This window comes from Dendrobates tinctorius, unplaced genomic scaffold (assembly GCF_039654945.1).
Source record: "Dendrobates tinctorius isolate UK_male_01 unplaced genomic scaffold, ASM3965494v1 ptg000019l, whole genome shotgun sequence".
Taxonomy (NCBI): Eukaryota; Metazoa; Chordata; class Amphibia; order Anura; family Dendrobatidae; genus Dendrobates; species Dendrobates tinctorius.
In genome coordinates, this window is record NW_027361687.1 from 25,086,825 (window position 1) to 25,104,441 (window position 17,617).

The following is a 17,617-nucleotide window of genomic DNA, read 5'->3' on the forward strand; positions in this document are numbered from 1 at the left end:
CTAGCTGCGGCCAAGTTTACCATCTTGACGGGCAACAACCCGCTGACTCACTTGGAAACCACAAAGCTAGGTGCACTGGAGCAGCGATGGATGGCCTGGCTGTCCAACTACGAGTTTACCATCAATTACCGAGCGGGGAACAAGAATGCCAATGCTGATGCACTGTCCAGAATGCCCAATCTGCCAGATCGGGGAGAATATCCTGAAGCACTCGTAGAAATCGAGTTACCTGCCTTTCACCAGCCCATTGCGGCCCAACGCGCTCAAGGAGTGAAAAACAAGCGCTACGTCATGAAAGAGGCCACACTAAACCCATTGCGTCATCATGAGTGGGCAGAAACGCAGGATAGTGACCCAGCAGTCCGCCTGGTAAAGGAGCTATTGACACAAGCTGACTTACTCCCGGGTCCAGATGCTCCGGAAGAGGCTCAGCAGTTGTGGAAGGAAAGGGGCAGGCTGTTCATCTAAAAGGGAAAGCTGTGTCAGAGGAGTGTCAACGCCCGCACTCATGAGCTGGTCTGGCAGGTGGTAGTCCCAAAGCGAGATGCGTCAATGGTCTTGAAAGCATACCATGATGGAGCAGGACACTTCAGATGGAAGAAGTTGGAGACCCTACTCCGAGAGAGATTTTACTGGGCTGGTATGAGGAAGGCCATTGAAAATTGGTGCCGGGAATGTGGGTAATGCAACCTGCGAAGGAAGGACCGTAACAGTCAGGGAGCCCCATTACAGCCAATAATCACCAGACAGCCACTTGAGTTGGTAGCTTTAGATCATGTGAAGTTGGTCCCAACCTGTTCAAGCTATGTCTCTGCCCTCAACATCGTTCACCACTACTCAAGGTTCCTGTTAGTTGTTCCTGTCAAGGATCAAACAGCCAAGACAGCAGCCAAAGCATTCTGACCAGATACCACAGGTGGCGTCATGAATACTCTTTACAAAAACTCTTCTTTATCATCTCCTGTAAATAATCCCCTTTAATTGGATGCCCAGGGCCACGGACCGGGTCATCGCCGTTGTGACACTGCTCATTTAAGAAGCGGCCCAGTAGCAAGTTCCCTACTTGCCCTGGCAGGCGCTCCTCAAGTATGTGGTGCTGACCCATGGAGAAGTAAGTAGTGGGCATGCTGTCACTCTGGGGATGAATGTCATAAAGGAGTTCAGGAGCCTCCTAATCAGTGAGACCTCTGATGCAATTCTGAAGCAGTGGAGCCCGCACACCCCCCAGAGGAGAGTGTTCCAACAGTTGATCCATGTAGCTCAGGCTCAAGAATCCTCCAGTGACAGGGGACGTTGGGAAAAGTGATCGTTTCAGCCTTGACCAAACTTACCCTGCCCGTCCAGGCTCGCACACCGCTTGAAGGGGTAGAGATCCAAATTAAATCTTCTATTCCGGAGCAACTACCTTCCGGGCTCCTGGTGGCACATTCGCTAGCCATTGTTCATGATAGAATGGTTCCAGTGCACTGTATCAAGTTAGGAGAGCAAGACATCACGATTTCCTATAGGAGTGAAGTAGCTCGTATTATGGGTATGCACGAAGAAGTGGTACCACCTTAGGCTGTGCAACTGACGGTGAAGCAGGGAGATCCTTGGACAGTGGCGGTGGAATCTTCTCTGGCACCAGAGCCCCAGCAAATACGGGAAGGATATCAGATATTGTAACAGATGCAGGCGGAGCTATCTGATCTTACTTCATCGCAGATCCAGCAGGTAGAGGCTCTACTAGGACGATATCAGAACGTATTCGCTCGTCATGAGGATGATTTTGGCTGCACCACCGCCATCACCCATGAGATACCAACAGGAAACGCCGTGCCCATAAGAGAGCGATACCGACAAATTCCTCCACAACTGTACCCAGAGGTGAAAAGTATGCTTAGCCAGATGCTGCAGAAGGGCGTCATAAGGGAGAGCCAGAGTCCATGGGCAGCACCTATAGTGCTAGTGATGTAAAAGGATGGCACACTTTGTATTTGTGTGGATTATCGTAAGCTTAATACCTGTACTGTGAAAGATGTGTATCTGCTACCCAACATTGAAGAATCTTTGTCGGCATTGGGGAAAGCCAAATTCTTTTCAACGTTGGACCTGGCCAGCGGATACTGGCAAGTGCCAGTGTCGGAGCAGGATAGGCCCAAGACAGCTTTTATACTCCCAATGGGCTTGTATGAATTCAACCAGATGCCGTTTGGGTTAGCCACTGCCCCTGGAACATTTCAACGGTTAATGGAAAGGTGCTTAGGTGATTTAAATTTTGAAGCCATGCTCATCTATCTGGACGACATTATCGTTTATGTCGCTTCTTTCGAGGACCATCTACAAAGACTGGTACAGGTGCTAAGGAGCCTTCAGAGACACAGACTAAAGGTGAAACCCCAGAAGTGTCATTTGTTCCCCACTCAAATTGAATACTTGGGCTATGTTGTCTCTGCTGAAGGGGTAAAGCCATCCCAAGAAAAAATTACTGTGGTGCAGGACTAATCCACACCGGAGACTCTGAAAAACGTCCAAGCCTTCTTGGGACTGACCGGGTATTACCAGCATTTCGTGAAAAATTTTGCCAGTATAGTGAATCCTCTGCTGGAATTCTTGAAGGGCGTGCCCTCATGCGCAAAGAACGGAACCCTCCGTTGGGGAGAAAAACAGGAAAAGGACTTTCAGGATCTGAAGAGGACACTGACAGATGCCCCGGCATTGGCGTACGCAGACTTTTCTCAACCGTTCATTCTCCACACTGATGGGAGCCTACATGGGCTTTGGGTGGTGTTGTTGCAGATACAGGATGGGAGAGAGAAGGTGATTGCTTATGCAAGTCGGTCCCTTCATGATTCTGAACGAAATCTAGACAACTACAGTTCCTTTAAGCTTAGCTGCTGGCGTTGGTGTAGGCTATGACGGAGAAGTTCGCGGAGTACTTGTCCGGGTCTGAAGTATTGGTGCATACTGACAACAACCCACTGTCACATCTGGAAAATGCGAAGCTGGGAGCTCAGAAACAACAATGGGTCACCAGAATGGCAAAGTTTCGGTATAAAATCGCCAACAAAAGAGGAGCTGAGAATACTCATGCTAATGTCTTATCCAGGGTGAAACATGCAAAACCTGGTCGAAGTAGGGATGAGAAGTTAGAAGAAGAGAAAACCCCCAAATTCCAGGATTCTGCCAGGACAGTGGTGGCTACGCTGGAGCAGATGCAAGTACTGGCTCAGAAAGGTATCTTGGGGCGAACATATGATGAGTGGGTCCGGTTACAACAAGAAAATGAGGAACTAGCCCTAATAAGACAGTGGGTAACTTCAAAGAGACTTCCCAGTCTAGAAGAAAGAAATGCTCTCTCTCCGGAGACCCTACGGATACTTCGGCAGTGGCAACGTCTCCAGATGAAGAATGGCTTGTTGTACAGAAAAGTTCAATTACAGAAAGAGTTAGGAGTCACCTGGCAGGTGGTAGTCCCTGAGACGCTACTTACTAAAGGTGGCCACCAAGGCACATGAAAGGGGAGCACATTTTGGTCAGGAGAAGATCTTCCAGTGGTTGCAACGGTTTGTTTACCATCCTCGGCTGAAGGCTGTAGTTGAAGAGACTTGTCAGCTCTGCAGAACTTGTGAGCTAGTCAAACCACCGGAGCAGCAAGCCCCCATGCAAACTATAGTGTCGTCTGCCCCTCTGGAACTATTAATGATAGACTATCTGACCATTGAACCAGCTCATCAGGGGTACAAATATTGCCTGGTAATGGAGGACCACTTCACAGAATTCGCCATTGTGACCCCGTCTTGGGATCAATCCGTGGAATCCGCAGCGCATGCCATCTGCAGAAATTTCATTCAAGTCTACGGTTGTCCGAAGCGTATCCGAAAAACAACACCGAATGTACCAAATTGAGAAGTCTTGCACCACGCCATACCACCCTCAGGGTAATGGAGCCTGTGAACGGTTCAAACGGACATTAATTCAAATGCTGAGGGCTCTGGAGGAAGACTGGAAGTCTGAGTGTACAATAATAGGGTACATCGGACCACCGGGTATACCCTATGTACTTTGTTGTTTGGCTGTGCAGGAAAACAGATCACCGACCAATGGGGGTGTCCACCTGGATTGGAGAACATCGTCATACAGACTTTGCATCGCCTGGTGCAGACCAAATTTCAACAGTTGGAGCATGCAGAACAAGCTCCCCTATGGGGGACAGATCCCTAAGTTGGTGACCGTGTATTAGTGCAAGAAAAATGCCCATGAGACAAACTGGAGAATCGATGGGAGAAAAATCTGTATCAGATTAAACGGGGAATCAATTCTGAAGGTCCTGTATATGAAATTCAGCCTGAGGGAGGGGAGGGCCTCGCTACTCAGGTGGTCCACCGGAAGATGCTTCGTCCCTGTCTGTCAAAAGATTCTGTTCAACAGGAAGGAATTCCAGATGCTCCTGTAATATCCCCACCAATTGTAGTAGAAGATGACTCTGAACAGCCAACCTGAAGATTTACAGGAGAAACAAGCACCTGAAGTCCTTGAAGAAGTTGCTCCAGTAGGAGCCGACACCTCATCACCTGCTCTTATGCAACTAGACTTGACCGCTCTAGGGGACTCAACTACTTCTGACTTACGGCGCTCCGAGCGAGCCACAGCTGGAACACCCCCCAATTGTTACAATCAGGATCAATTTGTTTGGCAGCAGACTGTCCAAAAAGAAAAAGAAGATTATCCATGTTTTTACCAGAATCCTCGCCCATGGAATGGCAAGCAAAAGGAGAGGGGGAGTGTCGGGAGATGGGCTAGTGGTATCTCTCTCATATCAGGGTCGGAACTATTGGGGCTGTCACCATTGTTACCGGGTGAGCACATTCTGACCTGGACAGACCTTTGATCTAGACTACAGGGGGCGGGTCAGATATAAAAGGGATGGAGTGCACCAAAACACTCTCTTTGGCAGGAAGACAGCGTGCGCAGGAGGAGAAGGTTGACTCACTCTCCGCAGCGCGACATCAGGAGACCAGGTCGCCTTTCTGACGGATGACACACACGCAGCCAGACTGCATGCAGCGTGTGACTGTGGGCCATCTCACCTCCGACTCTGGGGAGACGTCCTGTACTGTACTGCTGTCTGTCCATGATGCGCACTGTAGACCTGACCGGGGTAAACATGCAGAGACTGCCAGGTTACGACGGGTCCCCACCGCTGACCTCCATCCTTCTGCACCGGCGCCACAGATGCCTCCTCCACGGACACTTTGCCCCGGTACCACAAGGCTATGCCTAGGAGAGCCAGTATACATCACGGCTGTCAGGAGACAGTGCCTCACATTCCTCCAGGACCAGGCCAGAGACTTCACACGTCTCCTACGATGCCACCACGGGATCTCCAAGCCTCCATCCTCTGGAAACAGACTGATAAGTTTACCCGTTATTTGAACATTAATTCTCACCCTGAACCTTAATCCCCCATACCTCCCTTATACTCTCCCTGCATGGAGTATTCTCTGTATTAAACACCAGTGTACTGGATGATTTTTCCTAGGTTTATTTTACTGAAGCTAGCAACCTCAGTGCTAGACATCACCCCTCTAGTACCTTGCCAGTGATTTTGTCACATATCAGGGGGTTTTGGATACCTTCAGTCACCAAACAAGGAAGTCTAGAGAGTGCTTTTGTGTTGCCGTGCAGCTTCCTAGGCCTGTGTTCCACTTGAAAGTTGAAGTCTTGCAGCTCTGAGTTTCAAATCTTGGAATTCCATCTCTGCTTCAAGAAGTCATTTGGCCATGGATGTCTTTTTTACCTTAAGAAGGTTTGTCAGGGCTGTGGCTGTCATGGCAAAATTTGGGATACTACTATTACTAAAACTGCCCAAACCTGTTTCTGGGAGACTGGTTTCAGACAATTTTGGATGGTCTCCACCTTATTCACTTGCAGTTTTTCTTTGTCTCTTCCAACAATGTAACCCAAGTATTTTCCCTTCTGGTTCCCCATGACACACTTCTTTGGATTTATGGTAAACTCCCCCCCCCCTTCTTCGGCGCATCCTGCATGGGCATGGACCTTCTGCAGATGACTTCCCCAATCTGGGCAGAATATCACAATGTTGTCAAGGTAAGCTGCAACATATTTTTTGTAAGGGGCTAAGATCGGGTCCATTGCCTTCTGCGAAGTAGCTGGGACTCCTTGCAGTCCAAACAGACTTCTGGTATACTGGAAGCAATCATCAGGTGTAGCAAAGGCCATCTTGTCCTTTCCTCTTTGAGAGAGAAGGATTTGCTAGCAACCTTTCATTAGGTCCAGGGTGGCGATGCATCTGGCTGACCTTAGCTTCACTATGAGATCATCAATGCAAGGCATTGGATATGCGTCACATTTTGACACTACACTTAGTTTCCTGTGGTTTCTGCAGAAACGCGACTTTTCCCCAGGTTTTTTCACAAGGACTGAGGGGCTCGATCTGCCGTTCTTTGACCCCTTGATGAAGCCCAGGTCCAACATTTTCCTCACCTCCTTAGAAATCACCTTGTGGCCAGCTTCAGGGATTGTGTACGACTGATGGTTCCCCCGAACATGGGGTTCCATAAGGATTTTATGTTCAACCACCTGTGTATGTCCTGGCAACTCCGAAAATAGGTCCGATTCTGCTGAAGCAGTTCTCGGCACTGTTGTCTCTGGGCCAGTGAAAGTGTCTCTATAACTGTGACATCCTCAGTGTCCCCATTTGGCTTGTCCAGCCCACTTAGATTTTCAATGGAGTCCCTCTGCCTTGATGGGTATTGTCATCAGAGGATTTTGGAAGTGAGCGGTGGTAGCGGTTAACTGATAACACCTCCGCATGAACCATTCTTGAGTTTTGTCCACCCTTAGATGGCCCCCTAAGACTTGTGAATGTCATGATCCAGGCTGGATCTGACAAGTTAAATGGACAAATTGAACTATTTTTCCTTTGGCTGTGTGCCAAAGTGGTGTGATTGCCCCCCGGTGGCCATTAGACTTATTGCACTGTGGTGTCGTTTGTTCTAAGTTGCCCCGGTGGTGGTGAGCGGTAGCGCACTTTAGTTTCTTTGGTTAAGTGCACGTAATTATAAAACAGGTGTGATGCTCTATAAAAGAGTGTCAGGTGTGTTGATCACTGTTGGTGATAGTTAGTCATTCACAAGCAAGCCTGGGTGAAAGATGGAGCTGAACAAGAGTCCTGGGCAGCCCAGTCAGAGGGGTCGAGTAGCAGCTATGGAGTCTGCAAGGAGTGCTGGCATGGCGTGGTGGAGTCGCAGTTATTATGGTGTCAGCAAGAAGTGCTTGCATGGCTTTGTGGAGTGGCGACTATGGTGTAGAGTTGCACTCAGCATTCTGGACTTGGTTACTGAGGGCTGGACTCAAGCATGCTGGATTTATTGGCAGAAAAGTTGGACTCAAGCATGCTTGACTTTTTGGCAGAAGCTGGACTCATTTTCTGGACTCTGTTTCTGGATAGCTGCATACGGGTGGTGGACTCTGCTCCAGGGCTGCACTATGGTGATGGATCCGGTTATGGTGATGGATCCGGTTGGAGGAAAAGATGCACGCAGGTGGTGGGCACTGTTGTCGGGAGCATAAGCAACAGAGCAAAAGCTAAGTGGTGTTCCCCTGTATTGTCATTTTTCCTTGTGTGTGTTTAGTGCAGTGGTGAGATTAGTTTCCGCACCGACCAATTCCCTAGTGAGGGTTTAGGTGCAGGGCGAGTCAGGGTTTTCAGGTTCCTGTGCATCACCCAGTGTGTAACCGGCATAGGAAATGTTTGGAGTTTAGAGACACTGACTCAAGGGCGTGCAGGAGGTCTCCACGTCCCCGTTCCCTATTGCAGGGCCCTCCATTGTTAATGTTACCCAGGTTTTCCCCTTATTGTATATATACGCGTAATATTGAAATTCACCAGTTGGAGGCGGCGTATCCAGCTGCACGTTTTATTATTTAAATTCGCCCTGCTGGAGGCGGTGTATCCAGGGTCATGCGTGTCATCTAAATCTGCCCTGCTGGAGGCGCTGTGTCCAGCCACGCGTGACCATGACAGTGAATGGGCCCTGTCCAACATCCTTTGTCTATAGAGTCCTGGTATCAACAATTGCTCCACCTATCTTCTCCCTCACCTTAGTAACCCGGTACAATAAGTCACACAACATGAAGTAGGGAAACCTGGTTTCATCCCCTGACTCCTGTGTTATACCGTTTAGAACAGTTAACTTATTGAACGCCTCTCTTCGAGTTAGGTCCCTAAATTGGGTGAACCTAAAAAATTTTCTGGTCAACCCTATCTCAGGAATGTCTGCCTCAAGGGATACTATTTTCCCAGTACACAAAAATAAAACCCTTTGATCCTCTCCCACAAGTCCCAAAACAACACAAAGTCCTGGCCTATGATAATTGGGTGCAGTAAATCCTGGACCATGCTGAACTCATGGGACTCAGTACCTTGGGCTGTCTCCATAACCACTCTGGCCACTGGATAGTCTTTAACATCCCCGTGAATGCAGCAGAAATCCACTTTCTTCCCAGACATTAATTGAATAGGAAGTGTGGTCTTTATGACGGTCACCAAACTCACTAGCAGTCCAGTCATTTGCAGGCCATTCTCTTTTACAGGACAAACTTGGGGCCCCTTGCCTGATTGACAGTTCACACTGCAAGCTGGATATGTGTAGCATGAACACCGGCATCCCAAGCTACAGTTCATTTGTTCGGTGGTCAGAGGACAATGGGCAGCTATGTGACCTGGGCCGTGACATCCCCAGCAAATTACATCCCTCGATGAGGCCCTTAGCATGACGTCTGCCGCCCCCTTGGACTTTGGATGTCCTGCATATTTTTTGACCTCCGCCCCCCCAGTAAGGAATGGTTGCCTCCTCAAGGATCCATCAACCCACAGATACTTTTCAACCAAAACTTTGGCATTTCGGGCATCTCCCTTTGCAACCGAAGTAGACATCGGACTCGGAAGGGAGTGCACAAACCGGTCCATTACAACTCACTCTTTCATCTGCACTGGTGCAGGGCTGCCATCAGGGCATTACTGCCCTTACTGCTGTGTGGGGCCTGGTGAGCAGCAGTACACAGAGGGGCCCGCAGATCCGGGGCCCCGCTCTTGTGTTTCTGCTGATCGGGCCCCATCGTGCACTAAAATAGTGTGTGCTGGGAGCCTTCTCGGAGCTGTCCACAGCCGTTTTACCTTGACGGCTGCGTAGCTCCATAAATATGGTATGAGCCCCCATATGGCCTCCTATATACAGTATGATATACCCACAAAGAGGGAAGTGCCAGATCAAATAATAAAATATAGATAGTTTATTGGTAAATATATTACAATAGTTACAAAGAAGCAGAAAAGTAGAGAACAAGGCAGAGTGAATACCAAGCAACAATATATATAGTAAAGTAAACCAGGTATATCAAGTAGCAAATTGTTAAGAGCCAGAAATAAACATACACTCAATAATTCAACAAAAAGTAGTCCTCTTTCCTTGCAACCACAGCACCAGGTATTATTTATATTTTAGCAGCATCTTGTCATCACGCAATGATGTAACCTCTTGCTATCATAGCAAAGCACTTTGGCATATAGCACTTTCCTTAGCCCTTGTTGATATCTATATTGCTTATATATGCACTTTGGCACATGGCACTTTTTGTCTGCACATTTGTGTAAACTTTACCTCTGGTTAATGCTTTTATTTGTGTAGCTCAGTTTCTTCACCCATATTTACACCATACCCACTTGGGTACTACTTTTTGTTGAATTATTGGGTGTTTGTTTATTTCTGGCTCTTAACAATTTGCTACTTGATATACGTGGTTTACTTTACTATATATATTGTGCCCCCTTAGGGTGTGTGCAGACGCTGCGGAATCCGCTGCGGATTAATCCGCACGGATTTTGCAAAAAACGCAGATAATCCGCAGGTCAAAAGACCTGCGGATTATCTGTGGTTTTGCCTGCGGTTTGGTCCTGCGGATTCACCATCTCCACAATGGTGGAGATAGGAACCCGCTGCGGATTCCGCAGAAAGAATTGACATGTCAATTCTTTCTGCGGTTTCAAAACCGCAGCAAATCCGCGCGGATTTTTCCGCAACGTCTACACAGCGGTTTTTTTGTACCATTCATTTGAATGGTACTGTACACCGCAGCTAAAACTGCTGCGGGTCCGCAGCGGCCAAAAACGCTGCGGAACCGCAGCGGAATCCGCAGCATGTGCACATACCCTTATAGCGTCCTATATCTAGCTGCAATGATCTCTGTATCATTCATTCGCTTTGGGACTGCTCTGTACTAAGGGAATTATTGTGCGTTTTATACATCAAATCTGTAGATGCGATCACTAATCAGACTTTGGTTAGGGCAACTTTAAAATATAAGAATGATAATGGTCCTGCCTAGTGACAAGTTTATTTTACAGGCTTCAGGAGAAAGGCAGAATGCCAGTCATTCAAGGGTTAATTCTTTTGAACACTAGGCGGGACTTTCTAGCCAATGAAACAACAGTATTAAACATCTGTGGTAACTACGGCAACTGTGCTGATGTCACAAACACATACCTCTATGATACAGGAGAAGATTCCAGAACCACCAGTCATTCAGCCATATGAGGAGCCGTACTTGATGTGTCTGGAGACCTGGAGCTTCATCACTCCACAATGGGAGGAAGGGGACACCGCCTAGCCAGCCAGATCAGCCATACCACCTAGCCAGCCAGATCAGCCATACCACCTAGCCAGCCAGATCAGCCATACCGCCTAGCCAGCCAGATCAGCCATACCGCCTAGCCAGCCAGATCAGCCATACCACCTAGCCAGCCAGATCAGCCATACGCCTAGCCAGCCAGATCAGCCATACGCCTAGCCAGCCAGATCAGCCATACCGCCTAGCCAGCCAGATCAGCCATACCGCCTAGCCAGCCAGATCAATGGGGTGACAGATGTTGCAGCCAGATCTCCCTCACGTCCGGTACTCGCCGCCTTCACCTTTATGTGTACGGCCTGGAGAGGTCGCATTAGGCTTCTCCATAACAAATATGACACAATGTACAAATTCTGGTACAATTTGCTGTTACATATTGGCATTAACCTTCTAAGCCCAAGGGAAGGGCAGTCCTGCAGCCATGGTTCCCTAGAGGTTTCCTCCACAGGGGGTTTTTCCTCTCCTGAGTGCTGGAGGATGATTCTTCGTGAGTCGGGGGTTCTGCCATTTTCAGTGTCTTTTTCATAGTAATTGGCTGATTCTAAATTTCAGACACTGAATGAAATAATAATAATGAGATTTGGAATAAAATTCACTCAATTTAACATCCAATAAAAGTGTTTTGTGTGCTTCTTTCACAATCTTGGGTTGGTGGGATTCTCTTGGGTATCTGGATCCAGCATCTATGATCAAGCCATGAAGCCAGATATGGAGTTGGAGCAATTTTAACCCTGTCCTGGAAGACAGGACGGAGCAGAGATGACAACGTGTTACTGCACAATTAGCACAGGTTCACACTCTGCCTTGCATTCAGATAATGGGGGTGGTGGACGGTGCATAAGCCTTTTAATGATTTGATGCTTAGAGATCATTGGACACCACATGTAATTTTCCAGAGATCCTCGTTTGGCACTCTATAACCATTTACATTTTAATATCAGTTTCGCTTTATTTCCAGGAATTCCTGTAATTGCAACCCTTTCATTTAGTCCTGGCTTAAGTCTGTAATATTTCCATCTCTGTACTGTCCTCTCCATGCACTAAAGCCCGAACTGGTCGAATCAACCTGTGGTTTTTTCAATGACACTTTTAACAAGATCAATTTCTATTTTCTTTCTATCATGGATCATACCTCACTTGCTGCTGAAAACTGACATTGAGCCCCCAGTCATATTTACTGCAGGCATCGACTCTTGTGTATTCAATGCTGTAAGTTTTGTAATGATATCGGTCTCATAGTTGCACTAATCTTCCTGTAACATGTCCAGAACAAGATTGGATGTTAATATCACACATTATTATGACTACAATTCTTTACACACTCACTAGTTCCGTGGATTTTGGATGGGACAACACAGCACATGAATGACCATTGATCCATTCGAACACTTTACCGCACACTTCACCGGTCCTAGAGGTGTGACAACCAGAAATCAAATATTTATCCTCGATGCTGTGAATATCGGACAATCCCTTTAACTGACTAGTAAAATGCAAGCAGAAGGCTAGGTAAATTTTTAGTGAATAAACAATTTCTATAGAGTTATGGTACAGTCAGGGCTGAACGTGTTGGCACCCTTGAAATTGTTCCAGAAAATGAAGTATTCCTCCCAGAAAACTATTGCAATTACACATTTTGTTGAAGATATGTTAATTTCCTTTGTGTGTATTGGAACTTCTTGAAAAAACAGAGGAAAAAAAGGCAATTTGGAAATAATTTCCCACAAAACCCCGAAAATGGCCAGGACAAAATTGTTTGTACTTTTTCTAAAAATTGTGGCTAAACGACTTTGTTTTCAAACATGTGATGGTTGTTCAAAATCACCTGTGGCAAGTAACAGGTGGAGAGTGGAGACAATATGAAAATAACACCTGAAACCAGATAAAAAGGGGGGAAGTTGACTCAGTCTTTGCATTGTGTGTCTCTGTGCCATGCTAAGCATGGAGAACAGAAAGAGAAGAGAACTGTGAGGACTTAAGAACCAAAATTGTTGAAACATATCAACAATCTCAAGGTTACAAGTCCAGCTCCAAAGATCTTGATCAGGCCCGGATTGGGCACAGGGCCGCCATCAGGGCATTACTGCCATGACTGGCGTATGGGGCCCGGCGGGCAGAGGGGGCCCGCATCGGGACCGGTCTCCTCTCTGCTCACCGGGCCCCTACCGGCCGGTAAACCGGGCCCTGGCTAGCGGCGCTGCGGGCGACAGCTAAACGCTATTGACATGCGGGCCCGGCGGCCCGCACGTCAATAGTTAACAGCTGCCAGCCAATTGGAGGCTGGCAGCTGACATCACCGCAGCGCGCACCTCGCCGGCGTCTGAAGTCGGTGTCAGTCGCCGGCTAGAGCACGCTGCAGCGTGGAGGGAGCCTTGCCCGCCGCTGGACCGCGGCCACTGCCGGCCAGGTAAGGAGAACTTTTTTTTTTTGAAGCGGCGATCCAAGGGGCCCGGGGGCAGAATGCTGGACTGTGAGCAGAATGCTGGACTGGGGGCAGAGTGCTGGACTGGGGTCAGAGTGCTGGGCGCTGGGGCAGAATGCTGGGCGCTGGGGCAGAATGCTGGACTGGGGCAGAATGCTGGACACGGGGGCAGGATGCTGGACACGGGGGCAGAAAGCTGGACTGGGGGCAGAATGCTGGACTGGTGCAGAATATTGGACATGGGGGCAGAATGCTGGCTATGGGGCAGAATGTTGGACACGGGGGCAGAATGCTGGACGCTGGGGCAGAATGCTGGGTGCTGGGGCAGAATGCTGGGTGCTCGGGCAGAGTGCTGAACATGGGGGCAGAGTGCTGAACATGGGGGCAGAGTGCTGAACATGGGGGCAGAGTGGAGATACGGGGAATGATTGGAGACAGATCGCACAGGATCATGGGGCAGAATGGATACGATGGAGATCATATGGGGCAGAATGGATACTCATGAGGGCGGGATGGGAGAACATATGGCTGAAGCCAGGAATGAGACACACGGGCGTCAGGATGGGGGATATTATTACCATAGGGGCTAATTAAATGGATATCATTACTGCAGTGAAGTATTTAATTTTTTGAGGATACTGTTGTAATTGGGGGGGCGGTCCTGTTACTGTGTAGAGCGACACTATGTTGCCATTTTTTCTTCATGTGATGTAATGTAGAAGTTGGGAAAAAATAAGTAATGTGTTCTGCAAGCGGAGCTCTAGATAACCGTGTTATTTCCTGCAGAGATGAGCCCTGGCTGGAAGACGTGATGGCGATCTGTGCTGGATGAATGAAAAGCAAGGATGAAGGACTTTTTCTAGAGATGTCACTGGTGAGTTAGTGTTTTACCTGTACATTGACACTATACATTGTATACTATATATATACAGGGGTCCTGTGTATATTGTCACCAGTGATCACTGTGTTACCTGTGCATTATATACAGAGCTCCTGTGTATAATGTCATTGATCACTATATTACCTGTATACAGACACTGCATACTAAATACAGATCTCCTGTGTATAATGCCACTTATGGTGATAGTATTATGTTTTTTTATTAATGATCAGTATTGTAGTATTCAGTCACCATGTGGTAATAATATGTGGTCTGGGCATGGTGCGGTGGTATTTGTCCCTTGGGTGTACAATTATTTGGTCACTTTGGTGGTAATATGTGGTCAGGGCATGGTGCGGTGGTATTTGTTCCTTGTATGTGATATTATTCCGTCACTATGGTAGTAATATGTAGTCTGGTCATGGTGTGGCGGTATTTGTTCCTTGTATGTGATATTATTGGTCATTTTAAAAATTGAAAAATAAATAAAAATATACATAAAGTGTATTGCATATTTTAATAAATATTTAATAGGTTACAGTAGAGTAGGGCCTGGCCAAAAGTGTCTACCCTGTTATGGTGGCGGCTTAAAAAAATCTCTTGTCCAAAGCAAAAGCTGCCGACTATATGTGTTATTTGGTGATGGGAACTGTTAATGTGTGATAGGTGAGAAGTGGAGTTTTTCCAAGAGAGAGTAGAGGGACTGTGGACAGTTTGAGGGGTGGAGGCGGGGCTGGGTGGAGTCTCAAGGGGGCCCCGAAAATTTTGCCAGTATGGGGCCCCGAAATTCCTAGTGGCAGCCCTGATTGGGCATCTGCCAAGGCAGGCTGATACCCTGTGGGCTGTCTGCGTGAAGGCCCTGTGTGCGCATGCTCTCTAGTTGCACGCACTGAGAAGAGCTGTGACAGCCCGCGTAAGTGCAGGAGCACGGCTATCGCTCTCGTTCGTGCGTGTGTGTGGCTGCTGCCCTTGTCAACGTGTGCAAGCAAGAGACCGTGTGTGCACACAGGGCCAAGTTAGAAATTTGAAAAAGTCGCCGTCAGAGAACACTCACCAATTCCAGGGATCCTCTCCTCTTCACCGCTGATGCTGGACAGTGGACCCACCTCATCTCTTCAACCTCCCCCAATCTCAGGGACCTTGGTGAGCCCCAAGATGAAAACTTTTTTTATGTATACACATTAGTTGCACCTATAGAATGTATATAGACTGCTGTATATACAATATATAAGTGATACTGGCTTCTACTGCTGTATATAATCACAGTATCACCTATATAATGTATATAGAGCAATCTATATACAGTACATTATAGGTGATACTGCTGTGCATCATATACTGTATATATAATGTACTGCGACTATACACAGCAGTTTCAACAATACAATGTAAATACAGCCGTCTATATACAGGGCCACCATCAGGGAATTACTGCCTTTACTGCAGCAGTAAAGGGCCTTGTGAGCAACAGTAAACAGCGGGCCCGCAAGTCCGGGGCCCTGCTCTTGTGCTTCTGCTGATCGGGCCCCATTGTGCACTAAAATACTGTGCACTGCGGCGCACACGTCGGTGCCTTCTCGGAGCTATCCACGGCCGTCTAACCTTGATGGCTGCACAGCTCCTGCTCAGTTGTAGCTAGAATATAAGGGCTCCTTCCAGGTCCAGTCAGCAGCCCATACAGTCTAGCTGGTTCACTGCTGAAAACACTAGACGTACCGGAAACGACTGAGGTAAGTATAAAAAACATTTTTGATTTTTTAAATGGGTGAGGTGGGGGGGAATGAGACTGCACGTGATGAAGTGTGTTTGAGGGGGTACTGCACATGTGACATTATAGGGGGATAGGGGGCTGCAAATATTAATGTAAGGGGGACTGAAGATGAAGTGAAGGGGGGATAGGGCACTGTAAATGATGAAGTGGGGGTGATGGGGACTGCAAGTGATGTGGGGTGATGGGGACTGCAAATGATGAAGTGGGGGTGATGGGGAATGCAAATAATGAAGTGGGGATGAGGGAGACTGCAAATAATTAATTGAGTGAGAGGGAAGGGGCACAGCAATTAAATTGAAGGTGGGTGCAAGGAGAGCAAATTGTGAATTGAAGGTGGGGAGAGCAAATGATGAATTTTGAGGGTGAGGGAGTAAATGATGTATTGAATGTGGGGGAGAGCTGTTGATAATGAATAGAGGGTGGGAGAGAAAGACATGAAAATGAATTGGGGAGGAAGGGGCATGTAAATATAATGAATCAGGGTAAGCGTTAGAGCGGGAGGTACATAGTGGGGGGATTTGAGGATAAAGTGACTGGTAATGAATTGGTGGAAAGGGTACAGGGGCTAATTAATTTATATATTAAATGGGGAAAGTGGCTATGTATAGATAGTGGGGGCACAGTGGCGGATTATTATAATTTATATTCGGAATGGTGGGTTGTATATTAAACAATTATATATTGATTGTGGGTGCACATCTGTATTCAGATGTGTAGTGTAGAAGAAAGGGAAAAAGTGGGGACTGTGCTCTGGAAGTGGTGCTCTGGATAACTGTGTTATTTTATGCAGAGACAATTCCTGGCTGAAAGAAGTGATGGCGGTCTGCGCTGGATTAAAAAGAAAAGAAAAGATGAAAGACTTCAGCTAGAGACATAACTGGTGAGTCAGTGTTACCTGTACGCTGACACTATATACAGAGCTCCTGTGTATAATGTCACTGATGATCCCTGTATTACCTGTACACTGACACTATACACTGTATACTGTATACAGAGCTCTTGTGTATAATGTCACTAGTGATCACTTTATTACCTGCACACTATACACTATATGCAGAGCTCCTGTGTATAATGTCACTAGTGGTCACTATATTAACTGTACACAGACATTGTATACTATGCACAGAGATCCTGTGTATAATGTCACTGGTGATCCCTGTTTTTCCTGTACACTGACACTACACTGTGTTCCAAATTATTATGCAAATTGGATTTAAGTGTCATAAAGATGTAATTTTTTGTTTTTCAAATAAACTCATACATGGTATTGTGTATCAGGGCTCTTTGGATCACTGAAATCAATCTCAAATGCCTGTGATAATTAGTTTACCAGGTGAGCCCAATTAAAGGAAAACTACTTAAGAATGATGTTCCACATTATTAAGCAGGGCACAGGTTTCAAGGAATTTAGGAAAGAAAAAGGATCTCTCTGCTGCTGAAAAGCATCAAATAGTGTAATGCCTTGGTCAAGAGATGAAAACATTAGATATTTCCCAAAAATTTAAACGTGATCATCATACTGTTAAGAGATTTGTGGTTGATTCTGAGCACAGACATGTTTGTGCTGATAAAGGCAGAATGAGGAAGGTTTCTGCCAGGCAACTTCATCAGATTAAGAGAGCGGCTGCTAAAAAGCCATTACAAACCAGCAAACAGATATTTAAAGCTGCTGGTGCCTCTGGAGTCCCTCGAACCTCAAGGTGTAGGATCCTTCAAAGGCTTGCTGTGGTGCATAAACCTACTATTCTGCCACCCCTAAACAGTGCTCACAAGCAGAAACGATTGCAGTGGGCCCAGACATACATGAAAACTAATTTTCATACAGTCTTGTTTACTGATGAGTGTCGAGCAACCC